Source organism: Mytilus galloprovincialis, chromosome 12 (genome assembly GCF_965363235.1).
Source record: "Mytilus galloprovincialis chromosome 12, xbMytGall1.hap1.1, whole genome shotgun sequence".
Taxonomy (NCBI): domain Eukaryota; kingdom Metazoa; phylum Mollusca; class Bivalvia; order Mytilida; family Mytilidae; genus Mytilus; species Mytilus galloprovincialis.
This window is the reverse complement of record NC_134849.1, coordinates 71268787-71283967: the sequence shown is the minus strand read 5'-3', so window position 1 is coordinate 71283967 and position 15181 is coordinate 71268787. Positions and strand designations below refer to the sequence as shown.

The 15181-nt window shown below is 32.4% G+C and overlaps 1 protein-coding gene and 1 long non-coding RNA gene across 2 annotated transcripts in view; one reads left to right on the top strand and one right to left on the bottom strand.

Moving 5' to 3' along the window:
- Nucleotides 1-15181, bottom strand: part of LOC143053755 (uncharacterized) — a 213666-nt gene that overhangs the window by 143276 nt on the left and 55209 nt on the right. The window lies entirely within an intron of this gene.
- LOC143054719 (uncharacterized) lies at nucleotides 12309-14668 on the top strand. The gene is made up of 3 exons (XR_012971800.1): nucleotides 12309-12671; nucleotides 13641-13969; nucleotides 14314-14668. It is a non-coding gene; the product is annotated as an uncharacterized LOC143054719 (long non-coding RNA).

The window sequence follows — 15181 nt, the reverse complement described above, 5'->3', positions numbered from 1 at the left end:
GCTCTTTCTTTCTGCAAATCTATATAGCTGTACAGTAATTCAGTTATAATTTTAGGTCAAGAGGGACTGTAATATACAAGTTACAGCAACATTGGAAAACAATGACCTAAAAATTTTGTTCGCATGAATTTATAGTGCTAGCATGTCCTTTTTATTCAAAGTTTTGAATCGTAAACAAATATCAGTAGTTTTCATACTTCAGACTGAGTCGTGTAATAAAATCTTTTGACCGCATCAATCTAAACTGACCTTATTTGCTCTTTCTTTCTGCAAATCTGTATAGCTGTACAGTTATTCAGTTATAATTTTAGGTCAAGAGGGACTGCAATATATACAAGTTATAGCAATATTGGATAACAATGACCTCAAAATTTTGTTCGCATGAATTTATAGTGCCAGTATATCCTCTTTTTATTCAAAGTATATTGAATCGTAAACAAATATCAGTAGTTTTCATACTTCAGACTGAGTCGTGTAATAAAATCTTTTGACAGCATCAACCAAAACTGACCATATTTGCTTTTTTTTATGTGAGTCTATATAGTTGCACAGTACTTCAGTTATATTTTTTTTTTACTGTAGTATATATAAATAACTGTAATATTGGAAATTGAACAAACATCAGTAGTTTTCATACCTCAGACTGACTCATGTAACAAAAATATGTGTCTGCATCAATCAAAACTGACCATATTTGACAGTATCAACCAAATCTGACCATATATGTGTCATAGGTGTTCTTTTGTGTAAAAGTTTTTAAAGTGAATTTTATTGAGAAAATATATTATTTTAGAAAATATGAACTAATGAAATAATTGTGTGACAAACTTTAATCTAATTACTCAGGTAAACATGTCGCTTGTAAATAATTGCTCTGAGCAACACTTTGGGATCTTGTCAATTGTCATTAATTAATTTGAGCAATAAATGGTTTAATTAGGATTATAAATGTAATTAACTTGTATCTCTCTAATTGACATTATTCATATTTCACCTTTGGACATTGTAAACAATAGTATTAATACTCAAATTATCTCAATTATCAAAATTATCAATGTCTGTCATTTTATGAGTAGTTTTCAGCATTCGCCTTAAATATCGTGGCCGAACAGTTATTCGTCAGTGTAGTCTCGTCGGTGTGATCCAGATAGGAGTGCTAAAAAAATAAGTTATACTTTTATAGGTAATAAAGGTGCTAAAACTAGAATAGACAAAATATGTATATCTGAAGCATTAAAACATAAGATAAGAGATCTTAAGCATATACCCTATCAATATAGTGACCACAAGATCATATATATATCCTTGAAACTTAAAAAAACTAAATGGGGAAATGGTTATTGGAAAATGAATGATAGTTTATTGGACAAAGAACTTTATACCGAATACATAAATAACTTTTGGATAAATTGGAAACAAAGGAAGAGTAACTATAACATTTTAGATTGGTGGGAAATTGGAAAGAAAAAAATTAAAGAATTGACAATACGTTTCTCCAAGCAATTAGTAGCTCGTGAAAGAATAGAACTTTCAGAAACATATATGAAACTTGAGAATGAAGAAAATAAAATTCAGCCTGACCAAATCATCATTGATAACTTAAGTGAAACTATAATTAAATTAGAAAATAAGGAAAAAATGGGAACAATAATACGTTCAAGACAAGATTATTACGAAGAAGATATAGATAACATAGATTTCTTTAAACAAGCAGAGGAAAAAAGAGGAGATAAACGAGAAGTAGAAAGTGTATTAGACAAAAATGGAAAATCATGCACATCTAAAAGTGAGGTGATTAAAATAGTGACAGATTTTTATTCCGATTTATATAAGTCACAAAACATTGATAGACAATCAATGACAAACTATTTAGAAGACCTTAATCTAAATAAATTAACAGAAGAAGATAAAACAAACTTTGATACCTTTATAACACAAGATGAATGTCTTAAATTATTAAAGGAATTCAAAAATAACAAATCTCCAGGAGTTGATGGAATAGGAAAGTCTTTTTACTTAAAATTCTGGAACATAATAGGGGAAGATATGGTGGAAGTTTTGAACAATGTGTATTTAAACGGAGAACTCACAGAAACAATGAAGACAGGACTGATCTCACTAATATATAAAAATAAGGGTAATAGAAAAGACATGAAACAATGGCGACCGATTAGTCTACTATGTGTTGATTACAAAATTCTTACCAAATTCTTAAGTAAAAACTTGTCAAAAATATTAAACAAACTATTAGATAAAAACCAAACAGGTGCAGGACCAGAAAAATTAATATCAGACAATCTTTTATCTATAGAAAGTATATTAGAGTATATGGATTTGAATGGCATAAGTGGTATATTAATTTCATTTGACCAGGAGAAGGCTTTTGATCGGGTGGAACATGAATTTATCATACAAGTGTTAAGAGCTATGAATTTTCCGTCAAACTTTATAAGATGGATTGAAATCATTTACACTAACATATCAAGTAAGGTTATTATAAATGGAGCACTTAGTGACAAAATTGAAATTACAAGATCCATAAGACAAGGATGTCCAATAAGTATGAGTATCTATGCTGTCATAATAGAAGCATTAGCCTGTAAAGTTCGCAGAAACAATAATATACAGGGAATACAAATTCCTAATCATAACACAAATGTAAAACTTTTTCAACACGCAGATGATTGTTCTATTATATCGACTAATTTAACAGACTATGAAAAATTACTCGAAGAATTTAATCAATTTGGTTTGGTATCTGGCTCGAAAATTAATGAAAACAAAACCGAAATTTTGAAAATTGGAAATCCTAATACAAAAAACTATGGCAGTATAAACAAGCTAATCAAAGACGAAATTAAAGTCCTTGGAATATGGTTTGGGAAAAATGCAGTTGAAATTAACTGGAAAAAGAAATATTATGGACTGATACAACAGATAGACAAATGGAAAAAAAGAAAATTCCGATATAAACATAAAGTTTTAGTTTTAAACACTTATATAATTAGTAAATTCTTGTATACTGCAAGGATATATCCACCTAGTGAATTTTATATAAAGAAAATAAATAAAGTGATTTACGATTTTTTCTGGGACAACATTGAGCTGTTAAACAGAACAACAATTACCAAACAATATAAAGATGGTGGACAACAAGTTCCTGACATTAAACTGAAATGTGAAGCCTTACTTTTATATAGAATAACTCAAGTTTTAACTGGAAATTCATCTGTATGGACATCAATATTCATTTATTTCATAGGAATCACTACAAGAACCATACTTCCAAAATTAGCAGAAAATATGTATAGACATTCTGTGGTCACTATAGGGCAATATGAAAGATTAAAATGCATATATCTTAAATATCAAAGTAATATTATACTTAATAAGAAAAGTTTTAAAGACGTTTATTTACAGCTGTTAGAATTTAACAATGTTATAAACAAGATTGAAATATTATACCCAAATGTAAATTTCCAACATATATGGATTAACTTACAAAGGGTAAACAATATGTATATACGAGATTTCATTTATAAAGTTGTACATATGATATTGCCAACAGGGGCGTGGCTCTCTAGGAGAAAGTTTTACAGGCAAACATATAAATGTAGCTATTGTAATAAACATGTTGAGACATTAGAACATCTATTTACAAAATGTGTAACTTTGACATATTTCAGAACCTTAGTTTGTAGTATTATACAAAATGAAAAAAATTATCAAAATTTTAGTATGAATACAAATACATGTATACTGTTTAATATTGATACAGACTTGTTTCCGTATATTTATGGATATGTTCATAGTATTTGGGCTTGCAGATATATGCCAGTAGAAGAACATTTATCAGAAATACTTATGTTAAAATATTATAAAGATGAACTTTTATACAAACAATTAAATAATATTGTACAGTAGTTTCTTTTTGTTAAAAATAAAATTTAAATAAAAAAGAAAGCACAATGATGAGAAAGTTGACAAAAAAAACAACATCAGGATCGACCTTAATATAGGTGATTGAAATGATGTTTGAAATGTGTTTTTGCTATAGGAATTTTATTACATTTAAGTTGTAATCTATTTTTGACTCTATCCTTTGACTTCCTTCTTAGCATATGTATGCACAGCTAAACTAAACTCAAATCTTTTATAACCTGCTACTTTTTATATTTTGTTTTGTTAAATTGTGTGCTATTGTTTTACATATGATCGTTATTTTTTCTATAAAGTCAACAACAATCTGAGTGCTATACAAAAAAAAAAAAAAGAAAAAAAAAAAAAAGAAAAAAAAAAAAAAAAAAAAAAAAAAGATAGGAGTGCTTCAAAAGCCAACCAGGCTCAGCTACTCAGGAGAAACCCGTACTCAAAAGACAGCTCAACATAACTGTACCTATTCAAGCCAGACAACATCAATTTGGAATATTACGAACATTTTTTGGACTTAACTTTAACTGTGAATTAGTGAAATTAGTGACTTTTTATTTGGAACATTTGGACTTTATTTATTTGTAAATTGATTTGGCATCATTATTATTATTTGGACCTGTTACTATATAAATTTGTTACAACTTGCTGCTTGCTTTATAGTTTTGCCTGCCATTGCTTAAGTCTTGCAAAAGACTGACCCACTGTCCCTTGGGCTGTGCATGTTCGATAGTCCCCCTTAAACTCGACGTGCATTGGCTCTTGGTGACAGATGACTGCATCAGCCAAAACTGATCATTTTACTTTTTTTAATGTAAAATGCGCGAAGCGGGTTTTTTAATAGTGTGCACCACATTTTTTATGTTATTTCGAATAGACAGAAAAAAATGATAAGTCATTTCTTATAAATTAATTCTAAATTCCATTTTAAACCTTGCCAAACCATGAAAAAACGTTGATGACATTACAGTCACATGACTAACTTATGTCTATGGGCGCTGATAACACAATAACGACAGAAGACCCGTTACATCCAAACTTAAATTATTAAATAATGAACCGTCACAAAAAGTGACTTTTTAAGTCAGTAGTTCATGATGGTTTTTTTTAAAACAAAACTATTTAACGGCATCATCCAACACTCACATCACTGATTCATATACTTTATTTTAAAATGAAAAGTACATGTATGAGAAGTTCTCTTCTTGGAAAGGTATATATACTGACTATACTGTTAATATAATTTGAAGAAGGAAAATGATTGGTTTTGTTTGTAGCCTTACGTCCAGTGGCAAATATTTCATTCATGTTCAGATCGAGTATATTTTTCTGACGTTCCAGACTCCCAGATATTATTCATTATCGTTATGGATAAGTTTGGCAACGAGATAATGCAAATCTGAGACCTCAGTGCAAATGTACATAGTTTTCTTGCGTTTAACAACACTGTGTTCATTACTATGATATCCCATAATTCATCCACTGTACAATTTTCGTTTGAACATTTGTCAAAACAGAATCTTAAATCATGAATGTAAATCCAAGGCAAACAAGGTAAATTAAGATTAAATTTACTTAAATTAAATGCAGAGTTATATTTACGAAGAGACTGTTAAAAACGGGGAAGGAAGAAACGTAAACAATGATGTTTCATTTGCAATCTCATAAAAATATTCCTCCGATGAGTTGGATAACCTCCTATCCACTTCGATATTTGTACATGTAACTTTTGATCTGCTATTATATAAAGTAAAGTAATTGGAACTGATTTTTTGTTCTAAATTCTAAATTGCCCTTTCTGCAGTGACGTCATTTAGAACTGTTCTACTAGGGTAGAACTGTTCTAGCTAGAACTGTTCTAGGACAGGTTAGAACAGTTCTATGACAGAATATTCTGACAGTTCTAATGAGAGATTAGAAGTGATCTCCACTGTATCTATACCTGAAAATGAGGTTTTATGTGCAGATATAATTTTTTTCTTGGACAAGTTCGTGCGTAGATAAATTAATGACAGGGAATTCATCCTCACCGTAATGACTATTATATTGAAGTACGTGATACAAATCCGTATAATTACTCAGGTATATTATTGTTATATAGTATATTAATACTTGTATATTACAGTTACGTGTATTTTCATTGTATATCATTCTATTCTTCTATATTAATAATAGTGCAGTGCTAGTGCATGGTTGAGTTATCGTTGCTTAAGATTGCAAACGTTCTTGAGATATTCTACCGCATGCGTGTGCATATTTATTTTGAATGATGTTTCACTAAATGTTTATACGTATAACAAAACATTTTAATATTATTAATTTATCTTTTTAAAAAAGTATGTGATGAGTATTCATTGAAGAAATGGATTTTTAACAAGCGATAAGGAATATAAGTTTGCACTTGATGATGTCTTCATCATGTTTATAGATCGGTTCAAAAAACCAAAACGAATATTACGTAATGGAAATCTAGGCGATAGCAATACACCGGAATGCCCTCATCCGCTGTAAAAATAGATAATTTACAACACCTGGCATTCTTGACCTTGAAATACATTTTAAAGAAACTAATTATTATATCTATATACACAGAAATACAAAAGTAGCTGTCAATCACAGCATGTATTCCGAGGATTTATTATAGGTGAAGCAATACGGCAAATAAGATATATAAGTGGCCATAACAAATCAATAAACGATGTAACTAATGTCAAAGTGAAATTATTAGATATGGGTTATTATAACGTCTAAATATGTGAAATAAAATTGAGAATGGAAATGGGGAATGTGTCAAAGAGACAACTACCCGACCAAATAAAAAAACAACAGCAGAAGGTCACCAACAGGTCTTCAATGTAGCGAGAAATTACCGCACCCGGAGGCGTCCTTCAGCTGGCCTCTAAACAAATATATGCTAGTTCAGTGATAATGAACGCCATACTAATTTCCAAATTGTACACAAGAAACTAAAATTAAAATAATACAAGACTAACAAAGGCCAGAGGCTCCTGACTTAAGACAGGCGCAAAAATGCGGCAGGGTTAAACATGTTTGTATTTATATTGATGCTTTTTATCAATTGACGTAGTGAATTATTACAACAAAACAAATCGAAACAAAAAAAAAATATTCGGTTTTAATGATCTTTAAAAACTAAATATAACCCATACACATGTATACGTAAAATTAAGAAAAGTAAGTACTAAGTAAATTTTGTTTAGGGTCGGCTTATATATACACAATAACAGACAAAACATGAGCTCTGACTACTGATGCTAAATTTGGTTGATTATGATATAGGGAATTACTGAAGCAGGACCGGAGCGGGCCCCCTCTTAGGCAGTCAGTGGGCCCCGGCTTGTGAAAAATTCTGGATCTGCCACTGATCAATGGTATAGTGTTTCATGTATACAAACCTTTGGATATGGTAATTAGGTGCAAATGTCAAAATAATCGGATTTATAGCATCTATGACTAGCATCAGTGGAAATACTACATTAGAATAATAGAGATTAATTAGTTTGACAAATAGCTAATGCATTTACAAGTCGACTGTGGTTTAACCGCATTAAAAATAAATACTGGCATCTGATTTGTTTCAGATACTTCTGATATTATCAAGCAAGTGATAATATGAACCCATAATTGATATTTGAATTTATCAACTATTATATATCATGTAGCAAGAAATCTTAACCTATTCCAGCGGCCCATTCCTGTCACTCATTGCATAGTAAGTGCCCCCTCTCCACCCCCGAGTAAACTTAAAGCTTATCTTACGATATCATTTTATTAATGATTTTATATTAGACATTGACCATTCATTTTTTGTGGAGGTGGAGGCGGCAAGAACTTTTTAAATAATTATTGTGGGTTCCCATTGAAAATAACAGGATTTAAAAACAAAATTGTTCATATTGAGATAAAAATCGAATGTCGAAAAAAATGATAGTCCGAGAATCAAAAATTCCTTAACACGCATGATAGTAACTACTTTCACAACGAGAGGATTTCCCTCAATAATCGTGGTTAATCCTTTAATAACAGATAGAAATATTAATATACCTATTCCAATCAAAATGTACAAATGCATTAATTATTTTGTTTATATAAAAGCTTTAAGAAGTAGGCACTTCACATCGGTGTTAATATTTACGCACCCAGCGGCAAGTTGTCATAAATCACGCACTATGAAGCTGGGGTTATAAAACGATTTTTTTTTGGCACAGACATTTTATGAAGATAATATGGTATTCAAAATTAAAACTATGATTAATTTAATTGATCGATGTGTGCAGCCGATATGTTTTATTACTAGATGCTTCGTTCAATCTGCATTGTCATAAAAGGAAAATTAACATAGTTTACTCAGACCTAATAGGCCTCAAAAGAATTTTCTACTTTTTGCGTGATACTTTTTTTATTGCATAATTGATAGGCATGGGAGATACTTTTATTAAGTACAAATTGCGTTAAAAAAAGCAACAGCAACCTATATTTTTTACTAAAACATAAAAAAAAGAAAATAAAATAGTTTGTCTTGTCTTGTCGTTTTATGGGAAAATCAATTGTTTGCCCCCCCCCCCCCCCCGAAAATGAAATGGTTGCTGCCTAAGACATGTACTAAAAAAAATGGCGATGGTCAGCATAGTTTACAAAGTCATTGCATATCGGTTTTCTTTAATAAAATAAAAGAAATATATTTGGGCTAGTGAACAGGATAAAGAAGAAAAAACGGATTACTTTTGAAAAGTCACAAAATACATTCTCATGTTGTACCGTTGTACCACTGTCCCAGGTTAGGGGAGGATTATGATCCCGCGAACATGATTACCCCCCCCCCCCCCCCCCCCCCATTATGTATGTATGTGCCTGTTCCATGTCAGGAGCCTGTAATTCAGTGGTTGTTGTTTTTTTATGGGTTACATATTTGTTTTTATGAATTATGACATGTGAGAAGCAAAATGTATGTTTAACACGCATATTCATTAGAATATTTTTTGTATGGAGCGCGAGAGGGTCAAAAAGCGGAATTGAGTATTGTGTTATTCAAAATCAATTTCTCGACCATGCGTTCAGGGCATCACTTAAGTATTGGCAGGCACACCAGCAGCTGCCCTTAGTCAATGCACTACTGTTGTGGCCACAAAAAACTTGTCCCGTGTTGACGTAAAGCGAATGTAGCGCTCCTCCCTTGACGATGGTTGTTTTTGGTCTACGACATATTGACCTATCCAGTGCTGTTGCAATTTGTTGATAACTGTTTTTAGCTCACCTGGCCCAAAGGGCCAAGTGAGCTTTTCTCATCACTTGGCGTCCGGCGTCCGTCGTCGTCCGTCGTCGTCGTCGTCGTCGTCGTCCGTCGTCGTCCTGCGTTAACTTTTACAAAAATCTTCTCCTCTGAAACTACTGGGCCAAATTTAACCAAACTTGGCCACAATCATCATTGGGGTATCTAGTTTAAAAAATGTGTCCGGTGACCCGGCCAACCAACCAAGATGGACGCCATGGCTAAAAATAGAACATAGGGGTAAAATGCAGTTTTTGGCTTATAACTCAAAAACCAAAGCATTTAGAGCAAATCTGACATGGGGGTAATATTGTTCAACAGGTCAAGATCTATCTGCCCTGAAATTGTCAGTTGAATCGGACATTTCGTTGTTGGGTTGCTGCCCCTGAAATGGTCATTTTAAGGAAATTTTGCTGTTTTTGGTTATTATCTTGAATATTATTATAGATAGAGATAAACTGTAAACAGCAATAATGTTCAGCAAAGTAAGATCTACAAATAAGTCAACATGATCAAAATGGTCAGTTGACCACTTTAGGAGTTATTGCCCTTTATAGTCAATTTTTAAGCATTTTTCGTAAATCTTAGTAATCTTTTAGAAAAATCTTCTCCTCTGAAACTACTGGGTCAAATTTAACCAAACTTGGCCATAATCATCATTGGGGTATCTAGTTTAAAAAATGTGTCCGGTGCCCCGCCCTACCAACCAAGATGGCCGACATGGCTAAAAATAGAACATAGGGGTAAAATGCAGTTTTTGGCTTATAACTCAAAAACCAAAGCATTTAGAGCAAATCTGACACACAGTAAAATTGTTCATCAGGTCAAGATCTATCTGCCCTGAAATTTTCAGATGAATCGGACATTCCGTTGTTGGGTTGCTGCCCCTGAAATGGTAATTTTAAGGAAATTTTGCTGTTTTTGGTTATTATCTTGAATGTTATTATAGATAGAGATAAACTGTAAACAGCAATAATGTTCAACAAAGTAAGATCTACAAATAAGTCAACATGACCAAAATGGTCAGTTGACCACTTTAGGAGTTATTGCCCTTTATAGTCAATTTTTAAGCATTTTTCGTAAATCTTAGTAATCTTTTAGAAAAATCTTCTCCTCTGAAACTACTGGGTCAAATTTAACCAAACTTGGCCATAACCATCATTGGGGTATCTAGTTTAAAAAATGTGTCCGGTGCCCCGCCCTACCAACCAAGATGGCCGCTATGGCTAAAAATAGAACATTGGGGTAAAATGCAGTTTTTTGGCTTATAACTCAAAAACCAAAGCATTAAGAGCAAATCTGACACACAGTAAAATTGTTCATCAGGTCAAGATCTATCTGCCCTGAAATTTTCAGATGAATCGGATAATCGGTTGTTAGGTTGCTGCCCCTGAATTGGTAATTTTGAGGAAATTTTGCTGTTTTTTTGTTATTATCTTGAATGTTATTATAGATAGAGATAAACTGTAAACAGCAATAATGTACAGCAAAGTAAGAACTTAAAATAAGTCAGTATGACCAAAATAGTCAATTGACCCCCTAAGGAGTTATTGCCCTACATAGTCAATTTTTAACAATTTTCTTAAATTTGAAGATTTTCAATAACATTTTCCACAGAAAGTACTGTTACAGATAGAGATAATTGTAAGCAGCAAGAATGTTTAGTAAAGTAAGATCTACAAACACATCACCATCACCAAAACACAATTTTGTCATGAATCCATCTGTGTCCATTGTTTAATATTCACATAGACCAAGGTGAGCGACACAGGCTCTTTAGAGCCTCTAGTTTAGTCTATAAACTGTTGACTTATGCACATTAAATCGATCCACTACGTCAGTAACACTCATGCAAGCATCAACCATTCCAAGAGCCATCTGACGGTCATTTTCGGAGAGGCCTGGTTGACGCCCCATGCAATTTTTTCAAACGTTTATGTGTTTTTCTTACCAATGGTGTGTTTCTGAACGTTAGTGCAAAAACAAATTAAATTTCGTCTTAAAAGTACAGGTACAGAAGGTAAAACATCAATTACACGCGCAAAGCTAAAATGGCGCAAAATCAATCACCTGGAAAAAAGTACGACTGCTTAAAAATACAGGTAATACTAAGGATTATATCAATGATGTTTATTAAAAAAAAATCCAGAAACAACCAAAAAAAATTTAAAAAAAAATTGTTGCTAAACTTTTTTGGCTCAGTATAGGTTAATCTAATTATTTAGGAATTGTTTAATCATGTCATTAGTTTAATGTCATTTACAATGATTATTTTATTTGACGACACATTTGTTCTGCTATTTTACACACGATTATCTCTGCCTTTGCCTTTACTTGTATTGATTTATTTGAAATAGAAAAGCATGTATTTCATAATCATAAATGATAAATTTATAGAAACCACCATTGAAGAGTGCTGGAATGTGACAAGAGATCAATGCCACCAAAAATTACAATTATAGATCACCACACAGCCTTCAACAATGAGTAAAATCAATGTCCATAATCAGCTATAAATATTACAAAACAACCATGCAAATATAGAACAATTCAAACTAGAAAATTTCAAATAGCCCTCAGTAGAAATGATCCGAAATAGTGCGATACACAGATTATCAGTTTTGTTCATACATATATTGACTGAAAAGATTCACATTATGACTGACTAAATTATGCTATTACTAGATAGTAATATCTATTAAACCGATTATCTTTACTTTTCCACTTTAAGGATGAACTACATATTAGTTCATGGTTAATCATGAAGAGACATAAAAAAAGAAATATCATTTGTTATCTGTTAGAAGTCAAGCCTACTAAAATGGTACAGCCTCGGTGGTTTAGTATTCTTATAGAATATTTTGCATTATAATTGAATATAAAATCTATGAAAAATTTATATGTGTTTACATGCGTACGTATGTGTTTAAGTCGACTCCTGCGGGTGTCTGGGACATTCTTAATACAATGTATCTTGATATACAAAAAGCAACATGGATTTCAACCAATATTTTGTCTTTTCATAATTAATATCGAAGTTTAATTCGGTTATGTTACAAATGTAGCATATACCATACCACATCAAGAAGGGGGAAAACATTACAACTACGATGACAAAACAACTAAAAGCAACACGGTAGGGAGGAATAACACATATTGGTGTGTATGTTCATTGGACATACTGTACTTGCTAAGGCAGTATTATATACTTGCAATTATTTTAGTCAGCTACAGCTATTTAGTGGACAACAAACTCCTGTTTTGACACATCAAGTAATGAATGAGCAAGATAAATAAAATAACATGTTTAAGGTTTGAATTATAATTTTTGCAGGGTGGAACGTTGCCTCCAGTATTGTATATTCAAGCGGACAACTGCTGGCGGGAAAACAAAAATAAATATGTTTTATCGTTTTGCGAGTTACTGGTGCACATGAAAGTATTTCAAGAGGTAGACATTTGATATCTTATAGCCCACAGTAATCATACTACTGTTAGATAATAGAATTCCTATCTAAAAAAATTCAGGGAATACAATCATGACAATGGACACACGTATTTTTATGCCCCACCTACGATAGTAGAGGGGCATTATGTTTTCTGGTCTGTGCGTCCGTTCGTCCGTTCGTCTGTTCGTCCGTCCGTTCGTCCGTTCGTCTGTTGTACCGTCCGTTCGTCCGTCCGTCCGTCCGTCCGTCTGTCCCGCTTCAGGTTAAAGTTTTTGGTCAAGGTAGTTTTTGATGAAGTTGAAGTCCAATCAACTTCAAACTTAGTACACATGTTCCCTATGATATAATCTTTCTAATTTTAATGCCAAATTAGAGTTTTTATCCCAATGTCACGGTCCAATGAACATTGAAAATGAAAGTGCGAGTGGGGCATTCGTGTACTGAGGACACATTCTTGTTCCTACTGAATTGATCGGTGATTCCTCCTACCATTTTTATAAGGGTCGTATCATTATGTATTAACATGAATAACTGTATCCAAATGAACATGATGAATAAGATATAGTAAAGCGAGAAAATATACCGACGGAGAATCATAATGAAAAGTCGATTAAAATAAATCATCTCAATATTCAACAGTAAAACAACTAAGACAAACCATTACATAAAAATATAAAGTAACTCCAATACCACCGGAAAACTCGGTTAACAGCTCCTCGAGGGACACCCGTCGTATTTTTAGACTAACTGAATTCATGATATGGAACACCGTCCCTGAAATAATGTATCAAGTGTAATATATAAATACTCCACATACATCCACTATCATGACTGTCGCAATATTGCTTCAGAGAAATGTCAAAACAATTAGCAAAAGAATGCACATACAAGAATCGTAATGCGGACAGTTTTAAAATATAAATCAATATAAAATTTGATAGAATTTTTTATGAAAATATTTTTTTTTGCAGGTTCACCTTTCTTTTCTGTATGTTGGACACACACATGAGGATATTGACGCCGGTTTTCAGCAAAATAGTAGATTCCCTCCGTCGAAATGACGCAGAAAAAATCCATGAGCTTTTGGATCTCTTACCAAATCCAAGCAACTTAATTTGGCAATACGATATTAGGAACTGGCTTCAACCATTTATTGCTGATGTACGGAAACATATCAAGCCATTACATTATAGATTTACAATGGATGAAGTATCTAATAAGATTAAACTGTGTTACAAATCCAATCATGCGGGGCCTTGGAAGATTTCAACAAGTGGAATGTTCATGTTTAACGATAAAGGTGAAATAGAATTGCCAAAGGGTGTACCAAAAGTATCCACGCCAGTTTTTGACAAAATATTTATCGAAAAAATTGAAAGTGGAATTAATGACTGGAAATGTCTCTTCACGGATCAAATGTCAAACGCGTTGTCTTTGCTTGCTAATATCACTGAGAAAACTAAATATTTATCTTCTTTTCAAATTAAACATTTTTCATTTGAGCAAAACATCTGGACGTTTTATTAGCAAACTCAACTCGAAATCGGTAATTGACTACTTTATAATATTTATTTGTTTTTCTTTAATCATCAGTTAACAACATTTAAAGTCGAAATCAATCGTTGTTTTTATATGTATTTTCAGGAAATACGAAGAACATGACAACTAGACGCACCATATATAGCTCATATGTATATGGCTATATATGTCAAAAGAAACAGATATTTTATTCTATAATACAGGAACTAATAGAACTCATTTTTTTTTTGATTTTATTTGTTATATACATGAGGTATCATATTTGTTGTGGCTATTTTACCTAGCAGTTGAACAACATATGGTTTCAACAGCAACAGTACAATTATGTTTTATTCAAAATAATGTGCATGCTTTAATATGTAATTTTCAAGAGTTTAAATTTTCTACTTGTGCTGTACTGACATTAAACAGTTTGTAATTATGTTTTCTCTTGAAAAAACATTGATTTCTATCTCGTTTACTTTCCTTTAATTTGATGGATACACGAATACGTGGTAGCGTGATCACCCCGAGTGCGAGAGGTCGTAGTTTGGAACCCGGCTGGATGAAAACGGAGACTTTAGAATTTGTATTTGTTGCTTCTCCGCTTAGCACGCAGCATGAAGGAGTTTGATCAAAGGATTGATTGGCTCGAAGTGATAATGCTATGTCCGTTTCGGTGGACTGTTATCTTATGAACAACGTGACGGTTGTCACATGTGAAGCAGTATTTTCTTCCCTTTCGGAGTTGCCGAGATTACCCCAAGCTTTTGGTGGGATGCGTGTTGCTTGTAGGTTTTAACTTCTTTGACGTTTCTTCCTCACTATTGTTTGTCTTTTCTTTTGTAGCCATGGCGTTAGTTTACTTTCGATTTATGAGTTTGAATGTCCCTCTGGTATCTTTTACTCCTCCTTTATGAATTAGCTTGTTGAAAATCCGACTCTGCGTGTGGTTCAAGTGAAAAGTAAAGTTATTTTTCATGTTACATTAACT